Source organism: Anas acuta, chromosome Z (assembly GCF_963932015.1).
Source record: "Anas acuta chromosome Z, bAnaAcu1.1, whole genome shotgun sequence".
Taxonomy (NCBI): domain Eukaryota; kingdom Metazoa; phylum Chordata; class Aves; order Anseriformes; family Anatidae; genus Anas; species Anas acuta.
In genome coordinates, this window is record NC_089017.1 from 59,379,737 (window position 1) to 59,404,019 (window position 24,283).

The 24,283-nt window shown below is 38.0% G+C and overlaps 1 protein-coding gene across 2 annotated transcripts in view; it reads right to left on the reverse strand.

Moving 5' to 3' along the window:
- Window positions 1-24,283, reverse strand: part of SNX24 (sorting nexin 24) — a 93,615-nt gene that overhangs the window by 16,338 nt on the left and 52,994 nt on the right. The window lies entirely within an intron of this gene.

Consider the following 24,283-nt stretch of genomic DNA (forward strand, 5'->3'; position numbering starts at 1 on the left):
CTAAATAGATTGATGGAAGAGGAATTCAGTAAGCTGAAAATGAATGGAAATTGAGAGTGTAATAAGGGGGAGGTGTCAAAGTGTGTTCTCTGTATTCTCCCTCATGTTTCTGCTTTTGACCACTATCAGAAGCAGCCTGCTCTCCCAGAGGAACCTGTGGTCGAGTCTGCTCCAAATACTACTTCATGCTACACCAGCTGAGTTACAGTCAAGTGTACTTGTCAGCAGTAGTGGATGGCCCTGTCAGAGAAGGAAGATGGAGCATAGCTGGGGGACTGCTCGCTCTTCTACCTTCTTTCACTCAACCACCACCACTCAGGTGGTGGCAAGAGGCTGCTTCCACCTGCCAGCCCCCACCAGCAAATCCCCATGGTGAAAAGTAGTTTCTTGGCTTTTCGCATCCATAAGTCCTTTACCTCCTTCCTCTCCCAGCTTTAGAGAGGGCGCAGATTTGCTGAGGAGATATGAGAGCTCTGCTCTGCATTGCAGATCCTACGTGAAGGGCTGCCATGGACAGAAGACCAAGTTGGAGGCTGATGCAGTGGGTGGACACTGTCCTCACTTGCAGGAAGTGAAGACAATGAAGTGATTTTGGAACAATAATCTAACACTTCTTTCTCCCTCTCAACTGTGAGTAGTTAGTTTTATTTCAGAAATGTGCACATTACTTAAAGATGTGAAAAGCCATATAACACTAGGGCAAAGCAAAGATAAAACAGAAAGGAGTTAATGGAACACAACAAATGGTTTAAGAAATCTCAAAAGATCACCTTGAACCAAATGCTGCTTGCTTTCTTTTCCTGTATTAAACACAAACTAAGAGAAATACATTTCTGAATGTGAAGTGAAAGTTAAATGAACACTATTTCAATTAACTCGAAGTTTTGCATAGGCTGTACAATATATTGAAAACAATTCATACTTTATTAAAAATACTTTGAAAGAAAATATAATTTTAGCTGCAGAGTAGCTGCAGTATCTAAGTATTTTCATGTTTAATTTTTAGACATAACAAATTACATCAAAAAGTTTTTTTTTCTCTTGTTAACATGTTTTATTTCTAAGGGGAGTTAAAAATTGTCACCAATTTCTGCACAGAATAGGTTTTCCTTTTTTCCTATTTTGACATATTTTCTATATACTACATTTACTATATAGTAAATACTCATTAATAAGGAGGAAACCTATGAGCAAGTCAGAAAAAAAGGCCACAATTAAAAAATTAAGCCATACTTCATTCTTCAGAGACAAATGCAACAGAATGATACGACAGCAATCACAGAAACAGAGAGGCAGCCCTGCAGCATGAGTTTTTCTTAACCTCCCCATGAACACCCTCTGGACGAGCCCTATCTGAATGTGTTACAGACTATTCTATTAAGATGCAGATTTTGGATTGGATCTTAGAGTTTTTTGGTCAGATAATGTGGTTTTGATCAAATAACACAGCTTTGAATGAACTGAAAAAGCCTAAAAACCACTGAAACCCCTAAAACGCCTCAAAAGACTTTAAATAATATCCTTCTTTGCTTTTTGCCTCATAAGAAACACTAATTCATAATATTGGCTTTGCTGGGAAATGAGGTGGTTGATTAAAACTGATGAAGTTAGCTATGAAAACAAGTCTTGCACTCCACAAAACCGTCAATTTCATGTAAATGTCATCAAAAATCTAGAAATCACCAGAGGAAAACTCCCCCACTTAAACTGTACAAGGTGGTGTAACAAAAACGCTATTCAACTCTAAGGTAACTTCTTATTTTGTCTCCCTGATATTTTCTTGTCACAGGTTTTGGGTCAGAGAAAACTCTTGAGAAATGATTCGACATTCCCTTTGAAACTAATTAGACTAAGCAGCAGGTACCCACTCTAAAGTCCAAACAAGAGAATGTAGAAAGCACAGGGAATTCACTGCACTTGGGGTTAATGAACTCATTGTGTCATTTTTGCAGAGGTAAAGAAGGGGTAACATAACTGACCAAGTTATGCATTTATATATATATATATATAGTTTTGAGAGTTGGTAGTCTTTTCAGCAGAAAATGTGGTGTTAAATAAGGACCTTAAGCTATTTTGTTAGAGTTCGCAGTGTTGGAAGAGTAACTGTAAGAAGAATGTTAAACTACGCTTTAAAATATCAGATGCTTGCATTAAATTTTAATCAGCTTAAAAAGAAAACACCATGTTGTATTTGCAAGACATTTACTCATCTTCAGCAGTAAACACAAGGTAAAAATCTTTTGCTGAATAATTAACACAACAATTTTCTTTGATACCCTAATTCTGGAGCTAATGAAGTGGTTGCTTATACAAGAGCAAAGAAGCACAAAGCAAATGTTGACCACTTATAAACTGAGAAATGAAAGAAAGAGAAAAACAGAAAGAAAAAAAAACTAAAACAGAAGTCAGCACTGACAGCATGAATAGATATCACAGGAATATAATAACGATATATTTGTTTTAATTTGTGACAGCAACTCGGTTTCACTTAGAACCACTGTACACAGGAAATTCCATTTAAAAACACACAGCTTTTCCAGATCACGTTAAGTAAACTTCTGTTTGTAATAATTCTTATGTTTAAAACATTTCCCTAGCCCCACAGGAGAGCAAGATACAATCAACTTACAATGAGGTAAATGCTGTGCTGACAACGATAGTCATTGATTCAAAAACATATGTTTTCTGGAAACAAAACAAAACAAAACAAAAACCCTCATGAAAGTTTGTTGTCTTTGAAAAAAAATTCTCAAAGAGTTTTCTAATCTGGGTTCAAACCAACAGGTTAAAGTGGAAGATTCAGACAACATCTTCTTACTTCTTTATACTACAGAAGTATTCTGAAACAATGGTCAAGATTTAGTCACACCTAGCCATATGGACACTAGAAAAACAGCAAAACAGCATTTCATAAATGACACAAGCAAGTTGGAATATATGTCAGAGAACAACAGAAGTTTGAACAGATAAGGAGGACATTTTTTTAACAGCCACTAATAAGCTTATTGAAATTAAATTATTGGTAAATAACTAGCACTAATTATGCTGTGAGATTTTTTTTTTTTTTTTTTTTTTTTTTGTCGGGGGTCAAAACTGATTAATTATTTTCATTAAAAAAGAAAGACAATGTAAATGACATGAATGATAGCAGGGCTGTCAGAACTGAGTAAATTATTTTATTTTCCCAAACAACATCAGAGCAGGTTGATGCTCAGGACTTCAAAAATGAACAGTAAGCACTTCCAGCAGTAAGAGTCACTGCAGAAGAGGCATGCAAGGAAGACCTTACTGTATGGCAGTCATGTTCTCATAATATTTAACTGGTCCATCAAGAGGCTAAGTTTGTTAATCCTCCTACTAACACACTAGTGGATCTTGACAGCTGGGTTCCTTCTATGTTGAAAGACTGGGGACTGCATCCCTGTTCTCAGCAGCACCCACCATAGTGCTCTTCCTGAAACAAGCCTCTCAATTACACGCAATGTTTTGTTCCAGAACAACCACTCCTGTGCTCTATTTACTCTGTTTTATGAGTATATATCTGTATTTCATTAAAATCTGTCAAACATAGATCTTGCTTGTTAATATATTAGTGCCAAAATGCTGGATTAAAAACCCTTTCAAATAAACTTTCAGAAAAACCTCTTTTTGTCCCCATTCCCTATTTCTCTACCACCACCACCGCTGTTACAGGGAGAGATCTGACAGCAAGTTATCAAATCCCTTTCTCATTTGTGCAATCAACTGTTCTCAGAATCAAGCCCAGCATATTGCAGAGTGATTTTGTGTTGTGAGGGAGTCAAGTCTTTACGCAAGTAGGGTAAAACGTATTAATAAAAATACACCAGCAAAGAAGTTAGGTGTAGATTTTATGATGCTAAATTCTGCATGCTTTTCATAATTTTAGGTATTTGCTCACGGATTCGATCTGCTGTGGGGTATAGCCCTTAGCAGAAATTAGCATTATTAGAAGTGCTAGAACTAGGAAGTAACTCCCCCTTTTTCTGCAACCATGCAAACCTTGCTTTTTGTTTTTGTAGAGCTGCTAACAAAGTTGCAAGGTTTTCTGTTTTTTCTTATTCACTTAGCACCCCCTTAAGAAAAAACACGGGGAAAAAAAAAAAAGAAAAGAAAAGAAAAAAAAGCCAAGGGAAAAAAAAAGCCAAGAAAAAAAAAAAAAACTGTCCTTCCTTTTTCATTCCCACCACCCTGGCAAAAAAAATCCTCACCTCTCTTTCAGTGAAATGAGCATGCCTTGTTACATGCTGCTCTGTAACTATAGGAGCAAATCAATAGCAGCTGAATGCCATCTGCTTCGGGCAGCAGAACAGCACCAAAAGTGTGAGCAATGCATCTTCCCTTATTGAAAGGTTATTTTATGCAAGTAAACAATTCATCGTCTTCTTGCACGCTTGATGCTCATTTACCACTTCTGATCAATAAAATATGCAAAACAACAAAAAAATTGAATCCTAAGAGTAGTTCTGATGCCACTGTGATAGTTAATCAATATCAGGTCTCTGTTCAGTAAGGCAGGCAGTAGGGTAACTCCTTTATTGTATGAACCCAGGAAAATGTGTGGAAATATGTCTTGTTGCCGCTAATATACAGTATGAGGGAGAAACACAACTTCTACCTGGCAAATTAAAAAAAAAAAAAAAAAAAGAAGAAGAAGAAGAATGAAACAGGAAGCACTATTTTAATTTTAATTTTTCGCCCTACTATGTAAAGGTTACTTATGTCAGCCTGCCTGATGATTTGTTGCAAAGAACCTGCTGTTATGCTGTTAATAGAGCTATACTATGATTAACATAGATATTTGGTTAAATCACAGACATTGCAAGATGTGCTTTGGACAGCAACCCACTCTGCTTCCTTCTAAAGCTGCTCTGCCTTATTAAGTCTTGGTTTTCAATGTATTTATGTTTCAGGTGAACTCAGTTTTTCTGTTAAAAACAAACTGCTATGGGAATTTCTTTTGCACAGTGTTTCTTTTAGTCAGACCACAAACTGCCTTATTACATTAAGCCTCCTGACAATTGATTCAAGTAGAATACTTCTTTCCCAACAAAGAAAACGACATCATTTTTACAGATATTGTAGAACAAACTCTCCAATTTAGACTGTTTCCTAAAATAACATAAAGTACTTGAAATAACAGTTGTTACTCACAAAGGCTCTTCTCTAGTGAGCTATATACCCTAACATTAAAAAAAAATTAAGCACTCTTTCATTTGAACAGTGATTTTGCAGAATATGTCAAAAAGATAAAGCCACAAATTCAATTCCACACTGCATGTTCAGATCAGCACTTATTATTACAAACAGGAAAGAGTAACGAAGAAAATGTGTATAGGAACACAATTATTCACGTGCACAGTCTTTACTTACTTTTGCTTATTTCAACAGCTTGGGTACACTTCTATAAAAGAACATCTTCCATTTAAAACAACAACTGAGTACAAATCTTAAAAACAATCACAACAACAAAAAAGCAAAAAAAAAAAATTCTACGTATTTGCAATGCAGACGCTTCCCAGTGCACTGGTCATTATTAAAAATGAACCCAAACAACTCTGCATAAAAATGAATTTATGACCAAAAATAAAGTATCAGTACCAAACAGTAACTTGCAGTCAAGCAGCAGCACTTGTACACTGGAGAGAAAAAAATTACTTGCTCATTGCTCACTTCTCATAGCTCTTAAAAAACAAGACAACTGCACAAACATATCTGTAAATCAACTTATATAGAATTTTTAAGACAATTACTGGTAATTAATAAAGCATACATTCACACATATGAAAAAAGTCCTTCTGACCAACCAATGAAACTTTTAAAATAAGATGCATTTGACGTTGGGGTTTATTTATACCTGTGAACAAGAGGATAATTTATAAGCAGCGCTACAATTTTCTTTTTCTTTTATAATCTTGTAAGAGCCCAAACATTTAGTTTTAACAGACAGCTAACTCTCCTACATACAGGCTGTCCCTTCTACAAGCTTGGAACAAGCTCGTTCTGCATGTCTTCTTCAAAAACGCATATGAGTTTGTATGCACTCCAATATACGGTTTGATCATATTTATAGAAACCCAAACAATTTTGATCAAATTAATAATACAGAACATAGCAGTGAAACTGCAGTAGCTTTGAGTCAATGACCCAACTAGCAGCAAGGGTATAATTTAAAGTCAGAAATTTCCAGTGCATGCACCGTTAGCCACAGTGAACCTGTTACTGCTCTAAAGGGAATTGTTTGCCTCTTATTAGATTTTCTACAGCACAGCCATAAGTGATAAATGTACTGCTGTACTCACTGTCAAGTTAATCAATGCTGCCAAAGTTTTGTTGACCTAACAGTAATCCATAAAGTGAGCGGCATTTTCTCTATCCCTATGACATCTCGGTCCTCAGTGGGGATACAAATCTTACAACAGCATCTTAAAAAAAATGAAAAAAAAAAACAAAACACCAAAACAACAAAGCAAAGCAAGGGGGGGGGGGGGGGGGGAGGTATTTCAAAAATTCTGTCTTTAAATTAGCAGACTGAGAATTCCTTCTCTCTGAGAAGTCGCTTAAAAATGAAGGCCTCACAATGTGTTGAGTTTGATGGTTGAAATACAAGCAAATGGATAACTTCACAGGGGAAAATGCCTTTTGTACTGAAAGGAAAGTAAAAAACAGCATCAGGATTCTTCCAAGGAACTAGTTGTGAACGCGATTTACTTGTGACTATAGATTAGTGCACTGGTTCAAACACAGCACGGCGCAGCAATTCTGAAGACAGTAATGTGAAAACAATAATAAAAAATTGCCACCAATAAAACTTGTCTACTGCTGCATCTGGCTGTAATTCACAATCCATGAGAGGCATCACCACTGAAAAGAAGAAAAAGTCAGGAAACAATCCCTGGTAGAACGAGCTGCTCTATAAACAAACTGCTGCCATGCTCTCACAAGCAATTATAGACATATGAAATATGAATTGCCATTGATTTTTCTTCTAGAGGTCACTCTGTTCCATGTTTTACGCACTCTAGGCATTTATTTGGGTGGCAAACTGACAAGTTTTTACAGAATTAACGGAGCAATGTAATCCTTGCTCAATCACAGGTACTTCATTATGGTTCTGTGCCTTGACACTTGTCCCTCCCAAAACTCACCAGCAAGGGATTCCTTGATAAAGGTGAAGAACTATGCAATTACTTGTGAAAAGAGACTATCCTAACTTGGTCAGTGAATGCTTATTTACCTCTCCTGTGCTGATGGAAGATGAGCAGCATCAGCAAAAGGTTGCATTTATCAGAGTGTAGCAACTCTACAGATAATGTTCTGATTTTGCTAAAGCTCTCCACATTCTTGAAAGAGGAACGAGTTCTTGCAAAAGGAGAAATAAGATTGCAAGAGAGCCCCCTAACAGAAGTAACGTAACTATCTGGATTTCTGTTAAAAATTCCCAGAACATTAACAGTGTGAGGATGACAAGCTGCTCTCTATAATCTCATGGTTTTGCTGTTATCTCTACATTTTACAACTGCTTTAAGTTCCTTAACCAGCAAACAGAGGACTACTTAATTTTGGCCAGTAATTTTGGCCAATGAGTTGGAAACTGGGACTCATGAGCTCATGAATCACATATTCTGTATTTTCAGAAACTTTCTTTACCACTATTACTCATTTTTGGCCCATTTTCTTTTGTTCTCTGGGTTTCCCATGCAAGAATAACTTGCAAGAAAGGCTGTGTTGCACTCTTTCTCGTGGTTACTCTGCCCCTGTAGGCTCTTGCTTACCCTACAATTAAGACTTGTCATCTGAAGCTAAGGTTTCACTGATATTTTAAATCACCTTTCCTACTGCCTCAATTAAGGGACAAGAGCATGCTAAAATACTATGGCACAGAGAACTTAATTAGACTCTGGACTCCACAATAATCAAATAAAAGTGGAATATGCCATCGGTGTAAGTATGTCGGGAGAACTGGTGCCCAGAAATCAAAGTGGGATGTGGATACAGTACAAGAGTTCAGAGAGGGTTTATAGTAGAATTTATGTCTACAATTTTCTGCGGGACACAGAAGTGATCTGCACTTGATCATTAGAAGACAACACTATGACCGATACTTAGACTGAATGAACCAGTCATGGAGACTGTCACGGAAGTGAATTTACACAACTTTAATGAAATGTAATGAAATGAAATTTAAAAATGAAAAAAACAACAACCCATAAAAACTGGGTAGTGACATGAAGCCAAATGACTCTGAAACACGTACAAAAATGGTAACATGATGGTTGAGAAAAATGGCAAATACATGCAGGAAAAATAATTTAGATGTCTCCATCCACAAATTAATGAGCTTGTCTTCTCCACCCACCCACTTCCACAACATCATCTACGTGGTTTGATGCTGGACTCCTCTCTGATTTCTTTGGTGAATATCACCCCTCTGTAAAAACTAGGCAAAAATAATTGCCCAAACTAGAGCAATTGGGATCTATTTATTTATTTATTTATTGTCCACTGTCAATCTGTTTTGAGATGCCAAGCGTGGCTGCTAGACCAGACTGAAATATTATTTCTACTTTTGTATGATTAAGACTGTTCCTGAGTACTTGCATTTGAGCACAATTGTTGACAGCCACCTGCATCACTAAGAGCATAAATTCATCATAAAACCCAGTAGCCTTTGTTTCTGATACTAAAAAAGACCTCAATATGCTGTGCTAACTTACTCTTCCAGTACACATCCTCATCATTCCAGCGCTTAAAGTTGAATAACTAATTAAAGTTGCATGATTAAACTGGCATGGCTCTAAATGCAAGTTAGTAATAAAGATATCTACCTGTAAAGCCAATAAGCATCACTTCACAGCATATAAGTACAATGACCTTATTAAAAAAACAAACAAACAAACAAAAAAAAACCTGCTTCCTAATCATGAAGTTATATAACTGCTGCTGCTCAAAAGTATTAGCGTGTATTGCTGCATGACCTTGGTTAAGAGTCCAAATACAGAGAGGAGCATTTGATGGGATAACATAGAGACAATTGCTAAAATGCTGATGGCTACAGGACTGTTGATTGTGAATTGTGTGCATAGACTTTGCTTCACTGCAGCTTTACCATGACGTCTTGTTGCTTAATAAGTGTTTTTTAAATGCTAAATTGGTAATCTTCACCCTTGAACCTCATCTGAGAGCTGGATCCCATGCTGAAAAGCACACTTGGAAATCTGGATGTCCTGGCATCTGGGGAAACTGGGAGAGCTTTCATTCTTCTAAATTCCTCATGCTTTTTTGGGGACATTCTAAGAATTTTGCAGAAACCAATGTTACAGCCAACTGCTCATAAACCCAGTTACTCAGAATAAAAAATGCAACTGTGGTCACTTAGTGACTTGCCAGAGAAGATATTAAAGAAAAATACTGGAAATACCTGGTTCGAGGCACTATGTCTGTTGCTGCATGCTAGTTATTACCAATACATGAGCTGATATGACACCACACTATCACAATTATGAATACTGTATTTTCCTAATGAAGATGATATTCTAGAAGTAATAACTAAAAGGACCCTAAAAATGGAGGATGAACTCACCCACTACTACAGCTACATGTAACTGGAGTGACATTTTCTCAGAATGTTTATCAGGAAAGTTACCACTGACCTTTTCATTTTCCTAGAATAGACATGCCCAGTGGGTTGCAACAGCATAAGAAATAAGATTTTTATCCAACCATTTTAAAACTGTAATTCCACAAAAGCAGGCTCCAGCCACACAGCTGCTTTAAAGGCCACAGATGCACCCCTGAATCTGCTGGTCTGGGAGAGCAGCCTTACGAGCTCTGGCAGTTGGTATGTTTGTGCTTATCAGTTTACATGAGTCACGCCAACACGAAGGGCAGCGATACCACTGACCAAGGCTAAGGTAGTTCTCTAAAACTGTCTTGGAAATTAAGACTGATTAGTGTGGAACAGACTACGTTATACGTGTATAGCCCAACTCTTTCTTCTTGGTGGAATAAACCTGTGAGCATGTGACTCTAAAGCCTTACATATACAGCTAACACCATCAACTGAACCAACTTTCAATACTTTCTTTGAGCATACTTACACTCGAAGTCAATAAGTTTATTTCTAAGATGACAGGGAGGCTCTCTTCACAAGCAGATGCACTCTTTCTCAAAAATCAAAAGGCTGGCCCTTCAGTTGAACATCCAGGCAGCTCTCCTACAGTTTATCATTAAAGGAAATACCCAGACCATGTGCAGAAAGCAGCTTACAGCATGTGGGCCAATACAAACTGGCATGCGCAGATACCTGGAAGAAAGATCCACCGTTCAACACTGTAGGTATGCATCAGTATGCATCAGTAGGGAGTCCCACCTGCATTAAAGAGGCATCAAACTCTAACGTGCTAGGCTTAAGTCTCTACCAGACACAAGTGCTACTGGTTATTGACATTAACAAACCACACTTACGACATTCCCTTGTCTACCAGACAGTTACAAACACAACAGCGGTAGCATAAGCAGAGCTTTCATGAGTTTTAAGTATAATCAGAATAAGCCCAGTTATCAGTTCTGAACTGTGGGATCTGTGATTTCCCTATGCCTTTATTTCTTGCACCACGTTGTAAGAGAAATGTATGTAGCAAATGTGTCAAATACAATTTGACAGCCCATTAACAGAGGTCTTCAAAATAAATGGCAATTAATGCTTCTGCTGTGAGGAGAAGCAAGGCTAATTGCTGTATCACAGATGAAATTTTCTTTTGTGTTCAGTGGTTACTCTCAACTCCATTTTGCTGCAACAGTGTTTCTTAGTGCTTTATTTGAAATTTGCATTCATTGATAACGTTGGTTTACTCTGACTTTTATACTGAGCTTTGAACTAATTGCTCTCAATTAATCTGTTCCACTCTTTGATAGCTTATTTATCAGATTGGGAAAGATAGATTTAATGGTCCTTGCTGGAAACAAGTTCTTTAATTGGAAATACCAGAGTGTTTAGTTCACTTTGTGCTCTAGCAATTAAGGACAATTTGGAAAAGCGTTTTTCCCCCTACTATTGTCTCCTTGATTAGATTTCCAAAGAAGCAGACAAAACAAATGACAATACCACCTAGCAATATTGGTTCAAATAAAAGCCCAGCAGCCAAATTACTTACTATGAGAAATGTGAACCATCCCCATCAATTCCAATGCTGTGTTACATTCATTTTGCTGTATCTTTGCTTCCCATGTAGGTAAACGGCAACATTTCTTTCAAAATGCATAGCTCTATGCCTGCCTCTATACAATTACTCCTTTCCACAAATAAGCCAAATCAACAGAAGAAATTATTTTTCTTGATTAAGCTCCCACATTTCTCTTGGGATGAAACAAAACAAACAATTAATCTTTCCTTATTTGTTCTCAGAAGAACCTGCATCCCTTAAATGTACGATAACCAGGGTACCTGTGGCAGGCAGTCGGCAGCAATTAGGCTTGTGCTGAAAATGAATGGACTAGAGTCAGAATGCCTAATCTGCTGAGAGTTTCTACCAGAGGGCAAGGTTACACCAGGAAAATTCCCTTGCTGTGGAAATACTGTTAAAAATTACCACTTGACTTCAGAATAATTAACAAGGTTTGGGAATTTATATGAACTGAGTAATTGAAAAGAATTAGCAAGAGATATATGCATTAATCTTCACCAGTTACAACGTGCCTAATGAAATTAAGGTTCTACTTCTACTCCACGCTTTGTTTCTCTAAACTTTTTCACCTACAGAAGAAAAAGTATATTAGATAAAGACAACAATAGTTATGAACAGTTTTTAAAAAAGAAACTGCATCGCAAACCTCAATTTTATATCAATATTTTTGATTTGTTTTTAATGTAGAATTCATAGGATTTATCACAACTAGAAACTCTATGAAGGTTTCTGGCAGTAATGTAAATGGGAAAAATCTGTAACAGAATTATAAATTTACCATTATTTAGTAATGCAGATTTATTTGCATATGCACTTAAATTCAAGTCTGTTTCAGTCAAGATATTCTACAGTCAACAGCTTCAATAAAATGAGCTTTTTTACTCTTAACTAAATCCATATTATATTCTGATTACAGAGACAATGAGCTGGTGAAAAGAAAAAATAAAGGCAAGCAATGCTGACGTGTGTGAAGATAGTGTTAGCAGAAGATAACAGGCATTTGTTATTCTACTAGGCTACCCCTTCTCCCCCTTAGCTCACTCTGAAATCCTTCAACATGCCCTTCAGAAGGAGACATGCAAGATACTATAAAAGACATGAAAAGACAACACTTAAAACAGGATTTTATCTGAGGTAGGAGAGTGCAGTTTACTACAGGACCAAACCGGAAGGCTCACTGATCACCATCCCAAAACCTAACTGAGGAATTCTAGTTGTGTCCTGCTCTGCTCACTTCTGCCAGACCAGTTCCTATCTCTTGCTTTCATGCCGTTCTTGCAAAGATTTTTCTTTTTTTTTTTTTTTGTGTGCCTATGCTCTTTCCATACAATATCCTTAAAACAAAAGCTCAAGAACTCCTGCTCACTTAATTCAGTATATTTTCTGTAAAACCTTGCACTTAGCTCTATAGCTGTGGATGTTTGTTTTTTCTTTCAGAATGGTCTACACTGAGTCTTGGAATCATTGAATGATTCAGGTTGGAAAAGACCCATCAGATCAAGTCCAACCATCACCTAACATGACCAAATCCACCTCTAAACCATGTCCCTACGTGTCACACCCATGCATCTCTCAAACACCTTCAGGGATGGCAACTCCACCACTTCCCTGGGCAGCCTGCTCCAGTGCCTAACCTCCCTTTCCATGAAGAAATTCTTCCTGATGACCAATCAAAACCTCCCCTGCCACAACCTGAGGCTGTTTCCTTGTGCCCTATCACTTCTCACCTGAGAAAAGAGACTGACACTCCTCGCTGCAGCCTTTTCTCAGGTAGCTGTAGAGAGCCATGAGGCCTCTTTTTCTTAAGACTAACCAACCCCAGTTCTCTCGGTTGCTCTTCGTATGTCTTGTTTTCCAGCCCCTTTACCAGATACAAACAATGTTAGACAAAAATTTGGAAGTTATTACACACTTTGAGGTGAAGAACTGTCAGATTAACTTTATCAATCAAACTTTGATTCAGCTTCCTTGTATGTAAAGATGTATTAGCTGTTGCTTACATGACCCCATCCTACTTTTTGAACCCAAGAGCCAGTTCTTCATCCAAAGCACAGAATGGATCATATTCAGGTATTCATCATGTATTCACTATTTTGTTTTCTTCCTCTCACCTCCAAATATGGCCTGTCTCTTATGTGAAAAATACAAATCCTGCTATAAAGATAGATTTGTTCAGTACTTCATGTACTTCTACTCAATGCTCACATACAGTTTACAAATACCTGAAGAAATTGAATAAATAGTCTTCAGTCACACAAAGAACATAGGCAAAATAATACTATTGGATTGAATAAAGGCAGTGATGTGTTGAATGCAGGTCTAAACTACCTGTTAGTTTTATGTTATATACTACTGAACAGTTGCAACAGAGCATAGCCTATTGCCTTACACACGCAATAATAAAACACTAGAAAATATTTTTTCTATCATCTTCATCCACCCTTCAAATCCATCTCTCTCCAATTTGGAGATCAGGATGTCATATGGGACCATGTCGAAGGCCTTACACAAGTCTACACAGATGACATCAGTTGGTCTTCTCTTGTCAACTGAGGCAGACATTCCATCACAGAAGGCCACCAGACTGGTCAGGCACAATTTACCCTTACTGAAGCCATGCTGGCTGTCTCAGATCACCTCCTTGTCCTGCCCGTGTCTTGACATTGATTTCAGGAGGATCTGTTCCATGATCTTGCCAGGCACAGACGTTGGTCCTCCTGGTCCTCCTTTCTACCCTTTTCAAAAATGGGCGTGGTGTTTCCCTTTTTCACCATGGAGTTCACCTGACTGCCAGGACTTCTCAAATATGATGGAGAGAGGCTTGGCAACTCCATCAGCCAGTTCCCTCAGGTCCCTGGGATGTGTGGCATCGGGCCCCATAAATTTGTACCTGTTCAGTTCCATCAGGTGGTCTCAAACCTGCTCTCCACTTACACTGTGAAGAATTTTGCTCCCCAAGCCCCTGCCTAGAGGTTCAGGGAAATGAGAGATGTGGGAAGCCTGACTGGCAGTGAAGACTGAAGGAAGGAATTAGTTGAGTACCTCAGCCTTCTCCATGTCTTTCTTTTGGAAGTGTTCTTGGTTACCAGTTCTCAGTACTAGTCCTTGATTGCAGTGTTCCAGTTTTGTGATTCATCCCACTGCATCTCCATGACAGCAGTCAGGTCCTAGTTTTCTAATTGCACAAATTTCTAATTTGTCTTGTTTATTTCCTATGTTGTGTGCATTGGTGTAGAGGCACATCACCTGGGCTATCAGCAGCATCACCTTTTTAGAGAAGCCCTCCTAATTCCTCTGGGACAATTGACAGGTATTTCCCTGTTGCCTCCTGAAGTGTTGGCACTTCCTGGTTCTTCTCTTCTATACCTCTGGTTACTCAGAGGTATACTCCCTTCCCCACTGAACCCAGCTTGGCTAATAAATCCAGCCAGCTTGCTGCCTGCAGCACTCTGGGGTCAGGTGCACACCATCCAGTGTCAACATGCTCATTTTGTCTGAGATCACAGAATCCAAAACCCCAGCCACACAGCCTACCATTCACCTCATCCATTCACCTTCTTCTTGGGTCCCAGTTTCCAACTGGAGGACAGTGGAGAACACTACCTGTGCTCCTTCCACATCTTTCTGAGGGGCAAAAAGACACTTTTAATATTTCAAAATCTCCTTGTTGCAGCCTCCTTTGACCCTAAATGAAAGAGTAGGAATGGGAGTTAGTCCTCTGGCTTTACCAGGCACAGTAAAATCTTTGTGATATTGTGAATGTGGTGCCTCTGGCAGGTAAACCTCTCTAGAGAGATTGTCTGGATGGCAAATGGGAGCCTCAGTGCCTCTCAGTGAGAAATTGCCAATTACTAACAACCTATGTGCTTTTATAGTGGCACTGGTTCTAGCACAGGTGGTTGGTTGGACAGACTTTGTATGGTTATCCCTTTCTGGGTCTTGACAATTACTCACACACTCTCCCTGTTCCAGGCCCAGAGCACTGTATCTGTTGTTTAGGGACACTTTTGAGTGGATGGGGAACACTCCTTCTGCTCCGAGAGGAGACAAGGGTTCAGTCTCCCTTGTCTTGTCAGTCAAGTACATCAGATCAGGGTTGGAAGCCAGTTTACCTGCCCCATGCAAGGACTTAAGGCAGGGCTGTTGCTCAGTCCATGCCAGTTCCCAATACCATCCTTCAATCTCTCACTCCAATTCCTGGATCCTATGCTGGCTGCTGAGCTCCTCTTGCAAATTGCTCAAAAAGTTCGTCCATCTGGGCACGCTTGCACCCACAACACTCACCTCAGCCTTCAGGGGACTTCCAGATTCTGGAGTTCCCTCCGTGAAACTGAAGGTCTGGGCAGGTCTTTCAGTTCTCACAAGGTCTTTTTAGGCCATGATGGAGACCATTTCTCACTGTATAATATGCAATAACTACAATTTGATGTTCATCTTAATCTGGGTGACAGTGATACTACAGCATGATAATATACAGCACAGTGAAAAGAGAATGAACATATAGACATGGTTTCTAAACCCGTCACGACTTCTAATATAAATTTTGCCTTTAACTGAGTAAAATCTACTTTGATCAGCTCTGACATGTAAGAGCAAAATGATAGATAAATTCATGCAGCAGAGTTCTATACAGAAAAAGAAACCACACCCACCATCAACAACAAACAAACACAGATTACTGAAGGAAAAAATACGTACTTTTAAAACATAAATCAGGTAATTTTCCCAAGCATGTTTGAAAAAGCTTGGAACATTTCTGTAGGAAACACATTTGCACGCAGGAAGTGTTATTAAAAAGTTCTCCTTTAAATTATCTGCAAAATTATTTTGCTTTTCTCTTATTTTACACCTTTTCTTAGCCAATATGCAAGTATGCGTGTCAAGCACACTTCTTTAAAACCCACAGCCATCTAAAAAAAAACATGTATGCACAACAGAACCTTAAAAGAGCTGGTCTTAGCAATGATGGATTTAAGTTATTAACCGATCAAAAAAAGATGGATGGTGGTCTGCTTTTCTTAATCTACATCATCATCTAGATCTATTTAAAGATATGTGGTACACTAACAAACTTAGTTAAGGTTTCGATAAAATCAGTAGAATAATCTGCCCTGTTACATTGAGACTGTATCGATCAATAAAATCACTTGTACTAGGAAAGTACTGTTAAGTACTGACAATCCCAGCCATTAATATTATTTAACACTCTGCTCACAATCTTTAATAAGGACAAAGAACATTTTGCCTTTTTATACTTTATACCATTGCTTTTATAGCTCCTTACAGGTAGAGTTCAACCTTGATTACTGCCGATTAAATGGCATTCGAGAAGCAAGACACTGATTAATTTTGGATAATGGAGAGAATTTTCAATGTGATTAATGGATGGGGGTGATTCAACAGCCTCTGCAGCAGGACATCGGTTAAATCTTATTTCATTGTTTCTAACTTCTACTTGCAACTTTCTAAAACTAGGTTCTTTCCTCCTGGTGTATTCATCTGCTTTTAAAACAACACTGCTTTTCAGAAACAGCAATCAGGAAGATAAGTATCTGTTCTCGACTTGATAGGATTTTTTATTTTTATTTTTCTGCAAATAAGCCAATTTGGTGTTAAATTAGTTAGAAATAGATCCCAACAGAGAACGTGTACAAAGGTCAAAGGGAAGGATCGCTGGTACAGAAAGCTTTGTGGTGGCTAATGACTGACACAAGGAAGTCAAAGCGAATTCTATGCAGCTCTTGCTCTCAGATATGGTGCACAGTTAAAGAAAAGTCTAGAGAGAAAAAGCCCACACGTAAGGCATGCACAGAATTAGGTGGAGAAGAACAAAATTCAACCCACATTTTGCACAGAAGCTTTAATTTTAAAAATTCTTTCAGTGAGTTCACTTTTCATGACATTCATGAGTTCAGCTTTTAAATACAATGCCAATTACCTCACTTGTGTAAAGTAAATCATTTAATCCCAAAAGGCATTAGTCTTTTCCTCTTCATTATATCAGTATGATTCAACCATATCTTACCAGCCATATGATTCAACATTTCTTTCTTTTAAGACTAGTGTTCATGATACAGGCAAGGTTTAATTCATGAAAACACAGCGATGTTTCATCAAATTCAATAACAAGCTAAAAAATAATAACGTGTTAGCAAAGGTCCATTTAGCACTGCTCCAAAAATGTCTGTCTCCAAAAATGGCTGTGATAAACAGATATCAAGAAAGAGTATAAATGACCAGGACTAACATATTAAATACTTCCTTCGATACTTCAGCAGCCTCAAAAGTTATTTCTACAGACTTTCTATGCAAATGCGAACTCTTCCATGAGCTTTTCTAGTCTTCCCTTGAAACAGTTCAGACTTCTGGCATTCACCATATGCTTTGGTAACAACACACAGGTATTCAGGAATAACTTAACTCTTAATACAGAGCACATTTCTGAGAATACAAAGGAAGGACAATTATCATGAATATAACATTGACAGAATGGATAAATGCCATAAATGAAGTATACAGAGTTAAAATTTAAATAGCTGAATGATCATTGAGTAGTTCTATGATCCTTCTGCCATTACCCTTACAGAATTAATTAGTAGCCAATGATTTATCTTCATTCAGCAAAAGCAACAGAATGTCTCATAGAAGCACACACACCACATACAGAGATCTCAATATTTCTAAAAAGCTCCAACAGCACAGGTTCAAAGCCATCTGCATCTACAGACATTACCTTTCTTTCTCCTTTAATACTGATAATGCAAAGTCAAGAACTGTTTCAGTTACAAACACTTACAGAATGCTTCTGATTCTAGTTTTCTTTGTCAGCTTCAAGCAACCCACAAACCAAGATCTCCTCTCTTCATATGACAGCCTAGCTTTTATTCTGCCTAGCACAGCTCAGGCTGACTTTTATGTACTATTGTAAGACATTTTTTCTCCACTTTACAAAGAGAAAGTAGTGAAAAGTCTTGTGCATCATTAAAAGCTATGTTCATCACTTTCACACATCTTCTGATCCTCCTCCAACCAAGACACCTCTGAAGCAGTATTTCAGCTATAGTTACAGGGAAGTGTTATTTAGCTATTAAAAGGCAAAATTCTAGCTCAAGTACACTGTGGAGCACTTGCAGACTGGCATCAAGAGTCTAGATGGCTTTTCTTAGAGAAGAGACCTCTCCAATCTTCTTGAAGATGGACAAGATTATAAGTGATGGGATTCACACTCCTCCTTGTTAGAACAGCAAAAGGCCAACAGAAATTGAATCAAATTAAGCAGTGAGAAACTAATGAAACTCCCCACTAGGTGACGTAAAACTCTATTTCTTCAACACTATAAGATCATCTAACTCCTCAGAAGGATAGTGAAAAGGGGCAAAGACTGAGAAAGCTGAACCTTACTTATGTTATGAAACACTGTATTAGATGAGCAACACTCTGCAACAGTTTCCAAATCATCAAAATGGTATTTTCGATACTTTAATTTCTTTTAACTGCATCTCAAACTTTTATGAAGCAACAGTACAGAACTAGATCAACATAACTGAGGATATCTCAACAGCTTCAGAATATGAACAATTGAGATTGGTGACTAAAGTCAGAGGTGTTTTTTTTTGTTTGTTCGTTTGTTTTTGAAGAAATGACATTTTAGGAAAAATACTCCATAAGGTAGGTTTTTTCTTCTGCAGCCATCAACTGCAGAAATGTTCATCTTCTTCTTTTTTTTTTTTTTTTTTTTTTGCATATGCTATTGAACAGTTCCCCAAAACAGAGTAAAAAATGCAATGTAATAATGAGTGATTTTCTCCTTTATATTTCTGATGAACTTACACATAAAGCAATTGGACATTATTCATCACTATACCCATGGTTTTCCTAGCTCCACCCTGCTGTAAGCTAACACAGTTAAGGAGGATAGGATCGCGTTTCATTTTTGAAAAGCAAAATCATAATGGATTCAGTTTTACTTATCTTTTTCAGGAAGGATTGGTAGTTAAAATATTTTTTAAGAGCACTGCATTTTGAAGAATACTGAAATATAGGTCAAAGTGCTTCTCAGATCTCCAGATTATTTCCTTAAATGGAAAACAAATCTCTAGTCCAGTTTCATAAACTCCATAATTCATTTTGCAGATTTGGACTCCTGAAACTTTGGAATGTTGAAGTTCATCAAGTCTTCAAGTCTCAGCAGCCTTCAAGCCAAGCAGCACTTTAACCAATCTTATCTCCAGGAATCTGGACTGTTCTCTTATGAAGTTCAAGAGTAAGTAAAAGGCAAGTACGCTTTCTTGACCTCAACTGAGAGAGAAATATTAGCTCTATGTACTATCTCTGGTTGGAAATGTTATGTGCATAAAGACCTTACATACATACAGACTAGTTCAGAAAGTTTACAGTCTTCAGTTTTATATTAGATTCCTGCCAGTCACAAGAAGAATCTCCTCAGGTCACTTAGACCCCAAGTTAACATCCTCAAGCTCATCACAAATATGAGCCTTCTTCAAAATCTCCATAACCAAATCATTTCAGTGAAGACTAGCAGCTACATCTTCTCATGTTGAGGTGTAGGTGCCACTTCACAGTCAATTTTGTTAACAATGTCTGTTATCTTGTTGGGCTGATGATATCAGCAAATGATGAGATTTCGTCTGCCCAAGGGGGTTAAAAAATATCTATTCCATTGAACTTTAAAAGGAAGGTCTGTCAAAGGGCAAGTCCCTAGGGCGGAGAGCCTGGATGGCAATAACATCTAGTGTCAGCTTACTGGGACAAGGATATGACCTAACTCCAAATCAGTAGAGGGCAGGTGGTTAGATCAAATTCTTCCCCATTACCAATTCACTGGAAATAAGCTCCATAAAAACAGCTCCTCCAAGAGTACATCATACAAAATCTAATTGTAACAAATACCAATCAGATTGACAACACAGCTGCAGTTGCTTCAATAAGCAATTAGATGAGGTCCCTAAGTGCTGCCCTTAGGAATCTCAACAATGTCTTCAGTATCTCCAAAATAAAAACCCAACTACTGGTGCAGTTGGCCCATACAAAAGATGACTTACTGAACTCATACACAATACTGTGCAAGAGGAAGCATTTCAAGCAGTCTGTATTTCCTTTAAATACACTATCAAAGCATAACATATTTCTGTATTGCTTTGTGATAAGGGGTCAGTCCAAGGTTATAGAGCAGATGAAAAATAAAAAATAAAAACACCCAGAAGCTATAACGCCAATTAGCTGTCTGCCCCATTATCTCCAACACTTACCTTTAACTTCTGGTATGTTCAAGCAAGCAAGTATTTCTTCAAACTATCAGCAGTCATGGACTTTTTATGAAAGTCCGATTGGCTGCCCCTCTCAAATGAGAGACTACATAACCAGCTACATTAATTTTATGTACTACCTTGTCTCAATATCAGACTCTTCTGGAAATGTCTCAAGAGAAGACATATTAACATCTGCATTTAGTGAAGTGCAAATCTTTTTGCAATCTAACAGTACTTTCAGAGAAATTTTTGTCAGCAATAATGTAATCCTATGATTTATTTTATAAATTTTAAATTTAAACAACTGGATTCTAATCTCTGCTGTATTGAAAGCTACAAGCTCAGATACCTATATAATTTACTATCAAGTCAGAATTTATATCACACACTAATTGATTTGTGGTAACTGTGAGAATGTTCTTAGTTGATAGCCAACACAAGGTAGTTAGAGCTGGTTTAGTCCTCTTTCACTGTCAGTAACGTGCACTTTCTATTTTAGCAAAGACAAAACCAGCTCAATGTAAATTCTGCATGCTGTAGGCTAAGCTCATGCACACCGACAGTTATCACGGATCAGCAGAGGAGCACTTGCTTATTGCTTTGTACTAATTTGCTTGACTGTTTAGGGCCATGTACTGTTATTCACTTATCTTTGCATCTGTTCCCTCATTAACAGAGTAAATATAATCCTTCCTTTCACTTGTCAGTCAGTTGACTGTTCTCAGCATTCACAAAGGCTCTCAATTATTATTATGCATATTGCTGAATTACTATACATACTCTTGAATAAATACATTAGTATTTACCAGTCAGTTGTTCCACAGTACTAAAAAGAAAAAAGTTGTAAATTCCAGGCAAGCTTGTTGAATGTGAAAGCCAGTTAAAGCAACTGACATAAATCAATCTTTCAGGACTCCATGAAAATCACACCATTATAATAAGCGCAAACCCTCACCTAGCTTTCAAAACCAAGGAAAACAAGACAGCTAATGAATATTAGCTGACATTGGATGTTGTTAAATTTAAGAAAATAAACATTTGGATATCACAATCTAACAATATTTGATTTATTCACGATTTTGCTATTCTTCAGAAAAATCTAGTGAGTTTCTGTCCATCTACTCCAAGAAAAAAAACAGCATACACTGAAATGATTTAAAAGGGAGGTTCCATCATGAAAAGATGTGATGGTTTAATGCTATTAGGTAGCTAAGCACCACCAGGCCGCTCTCTCACCACCCTTTTTCAGATGGACAGAGGGAGAAAATATAACAGAAAAACCTCAAGGGTTGAGATAAGGACAGGGAAATAACTCACCAATTACCATCACAGGCAAAATAGACTCAAGGTAAGGAAGATTAATGTAATTTATTGCCATTTAATAAAGGACTAGAGCAGTGAGAACTAAAAACACCTTCTTGCCTTCAAACACTTCTCTACCTCCTCCCCCAGCCTGGCACAGAGGAATGGGTAATGGAGGCTGTGGTCAGTCCCTGACACTTTGGATCTGCCACTCCTTCACGGTCCCTCTCTGCCCCCGCTCCATGTGGGGTCCCTCCCAGGGATGCCGTCCTTCCCCAACTGAGCCTGGGGGGCTGCCCACAGGCAGCAGCTCTTCAAGCACTGCTCCCACACGGCTCCGTCCCACGGGGTCCATCCATCCCCCAGGAGCAAACTGCTCCAGCACGGGTCCCCCACGGGTGGGCGGCAGCTCCCCCCAGACCCCTGCTCCTGCGTGGGCTCCTCTCCACGGGCTGCAGCTCCGGCCTGGGGCCTGCTCCTGCGGGGGCTCTCCCAGCTGCTGTTGCCCAGCAGTTCTTTTCCCCCTCTTAACTCTGCTCTCCCAGAGGCCCACCCAGTGTCACTCATGTCTCGGCTCTGGCCAGCAGTGGGTCCCTTCTGGAGCAGCTGGGGCTGGCTCTGCTTTGACATGGGGCAGCTGCTGGGCTGTGCTCACAGAGGTCATCCCTGCAAACCCTCATGCCACCAAAACTGCCATGTGAAGCCAATACAAAAGATCACAAAGAAGTAAGAGTGTAAACTTTCAACCTCAGACAATGGAATTTTTTGCTTTCTTTACTACTTGATACAAACCAATTCAAATAGTCAAATTTCACCTCATTTTTATCCAAATTTCAATTATAGAATTATTATTTTAATTATTTTAATTAGTTTAGTTTACTAAAATATTTATTATTAATTATTTTATTTTGGTATGCACATTAATATGGTTGGCCTTTTTTTCATCAGTTGTCCACTTCAACCTTACGCTGTGTGTTCCTGTGATAGCCACTAGCAACAGATGAGGGGAAAAGTCAATTACATGTACAGGAATGTAGAAGAGCAAGAGTTGACTAACTCTTCCAGTAGGGGGAGATGTTCTTCTAAAGTTTATCAGCAATTAAAAGTGCGAAGCAATTTACCCCTGTATCTTTTTAACAAAATCAACGTCGTAAGAGGAATGGGTACATGTGCCTTAGTAGTGGTGTTCTACAAAAGACATCTTCATGAAAATAATAAAAAAAAAGCAAGTCATAGCAAATATCCACAGAAGAAAGGCACACTGATGATTGTGCAGGCTGTGATGATAGCCGCTGAAAACAAAAAGACCCTTTTCTTTTTCAAAACTAGTCTCTCCAACAGCAGTTTTCTCACCCATAACAATAAATTATAGATGCAGATTAATTAAAGTTCATTTTTACATGCCGATGATACTATAAATCACGTGGAGCAGTAAGAAAAAATGGATTACATATTCTTATTTTAATTCCTATTAATAACTGAATACCTAAATTAAAAAATAAAAATAAACTATGTTGCCTGAAACTCTTCCGACATCTCAGAATAAATTTTAAGTTGTATCTTCCTCCTTTCCAAACTTGTTTTTGAAAGTGTAATGTCAGAAGTAATATTCTCTTGCATCACACAGTAATTATTTCTTCCTCCTTGAGGAGTTTTCTCTTACAAACCTTCCTGAAAATCAGGCAGGTTCCTGAGCAGCGCAGGTTAACATCCATTTTCTTTGATGGCAGCTCACTGTACATTATGTTGCAGTTCACCACTCTTCCAGTTGTGCCAGTGCAACTGCGGATGATGACATAAATCAGATCTCTGAAATTATCTGAGTAAAAATAGAATATGTCACTCTAGCCATCCTCACAAAAACGTTATCTTTTCACTCAGATTATTTCTATGGTCACCTTTAATAAAAGAGCTGAAGGTGCAGTGAACTGGGACGACATGTTGAGGAACAACTTAATCTGGTTTTGTCACCATAGAAATGGCTGTGTAATTACACCATTGGGCATTTTCAGTTTAAAAGAGAATAGCCTTTGAAGCAATCATGGCATGAGTAGAAATTCCATCTATTTAAAAAAGACAATATTTATCACCCATATACTTAGATGTCTGTATGTCCAAATCATTCCTCAAGACTCTCTTTATAGTATGTAGCAAAATCAATGTCCAAGTACATGTAGGTATGAACTAGGTCTCTAAATGCAACTGCCCAGAGTGAAATGAATATGAGATGATGCGCCTATTTCAACTAGATGAACAATACAGATACATGCATGTACAGTAGACAATATAAATTTGATGAGCTGCTTCTTCCCTAGTCCATCTAAACAGAGGTTGGTTTAGATAAAGACTCTTCTTTTTTTTTTTTCCTCTTCCACAGTATTTTTCATTGGTACAACAAAAACTTCTTTGTAAAAAATGATCATTATTTTACACACAGGAAAATGTGGTACTAGTAGGTTACCCAAAGTCAGTCAGAAGCCTATGTCAGAATAAGAAACAAAATGCAAA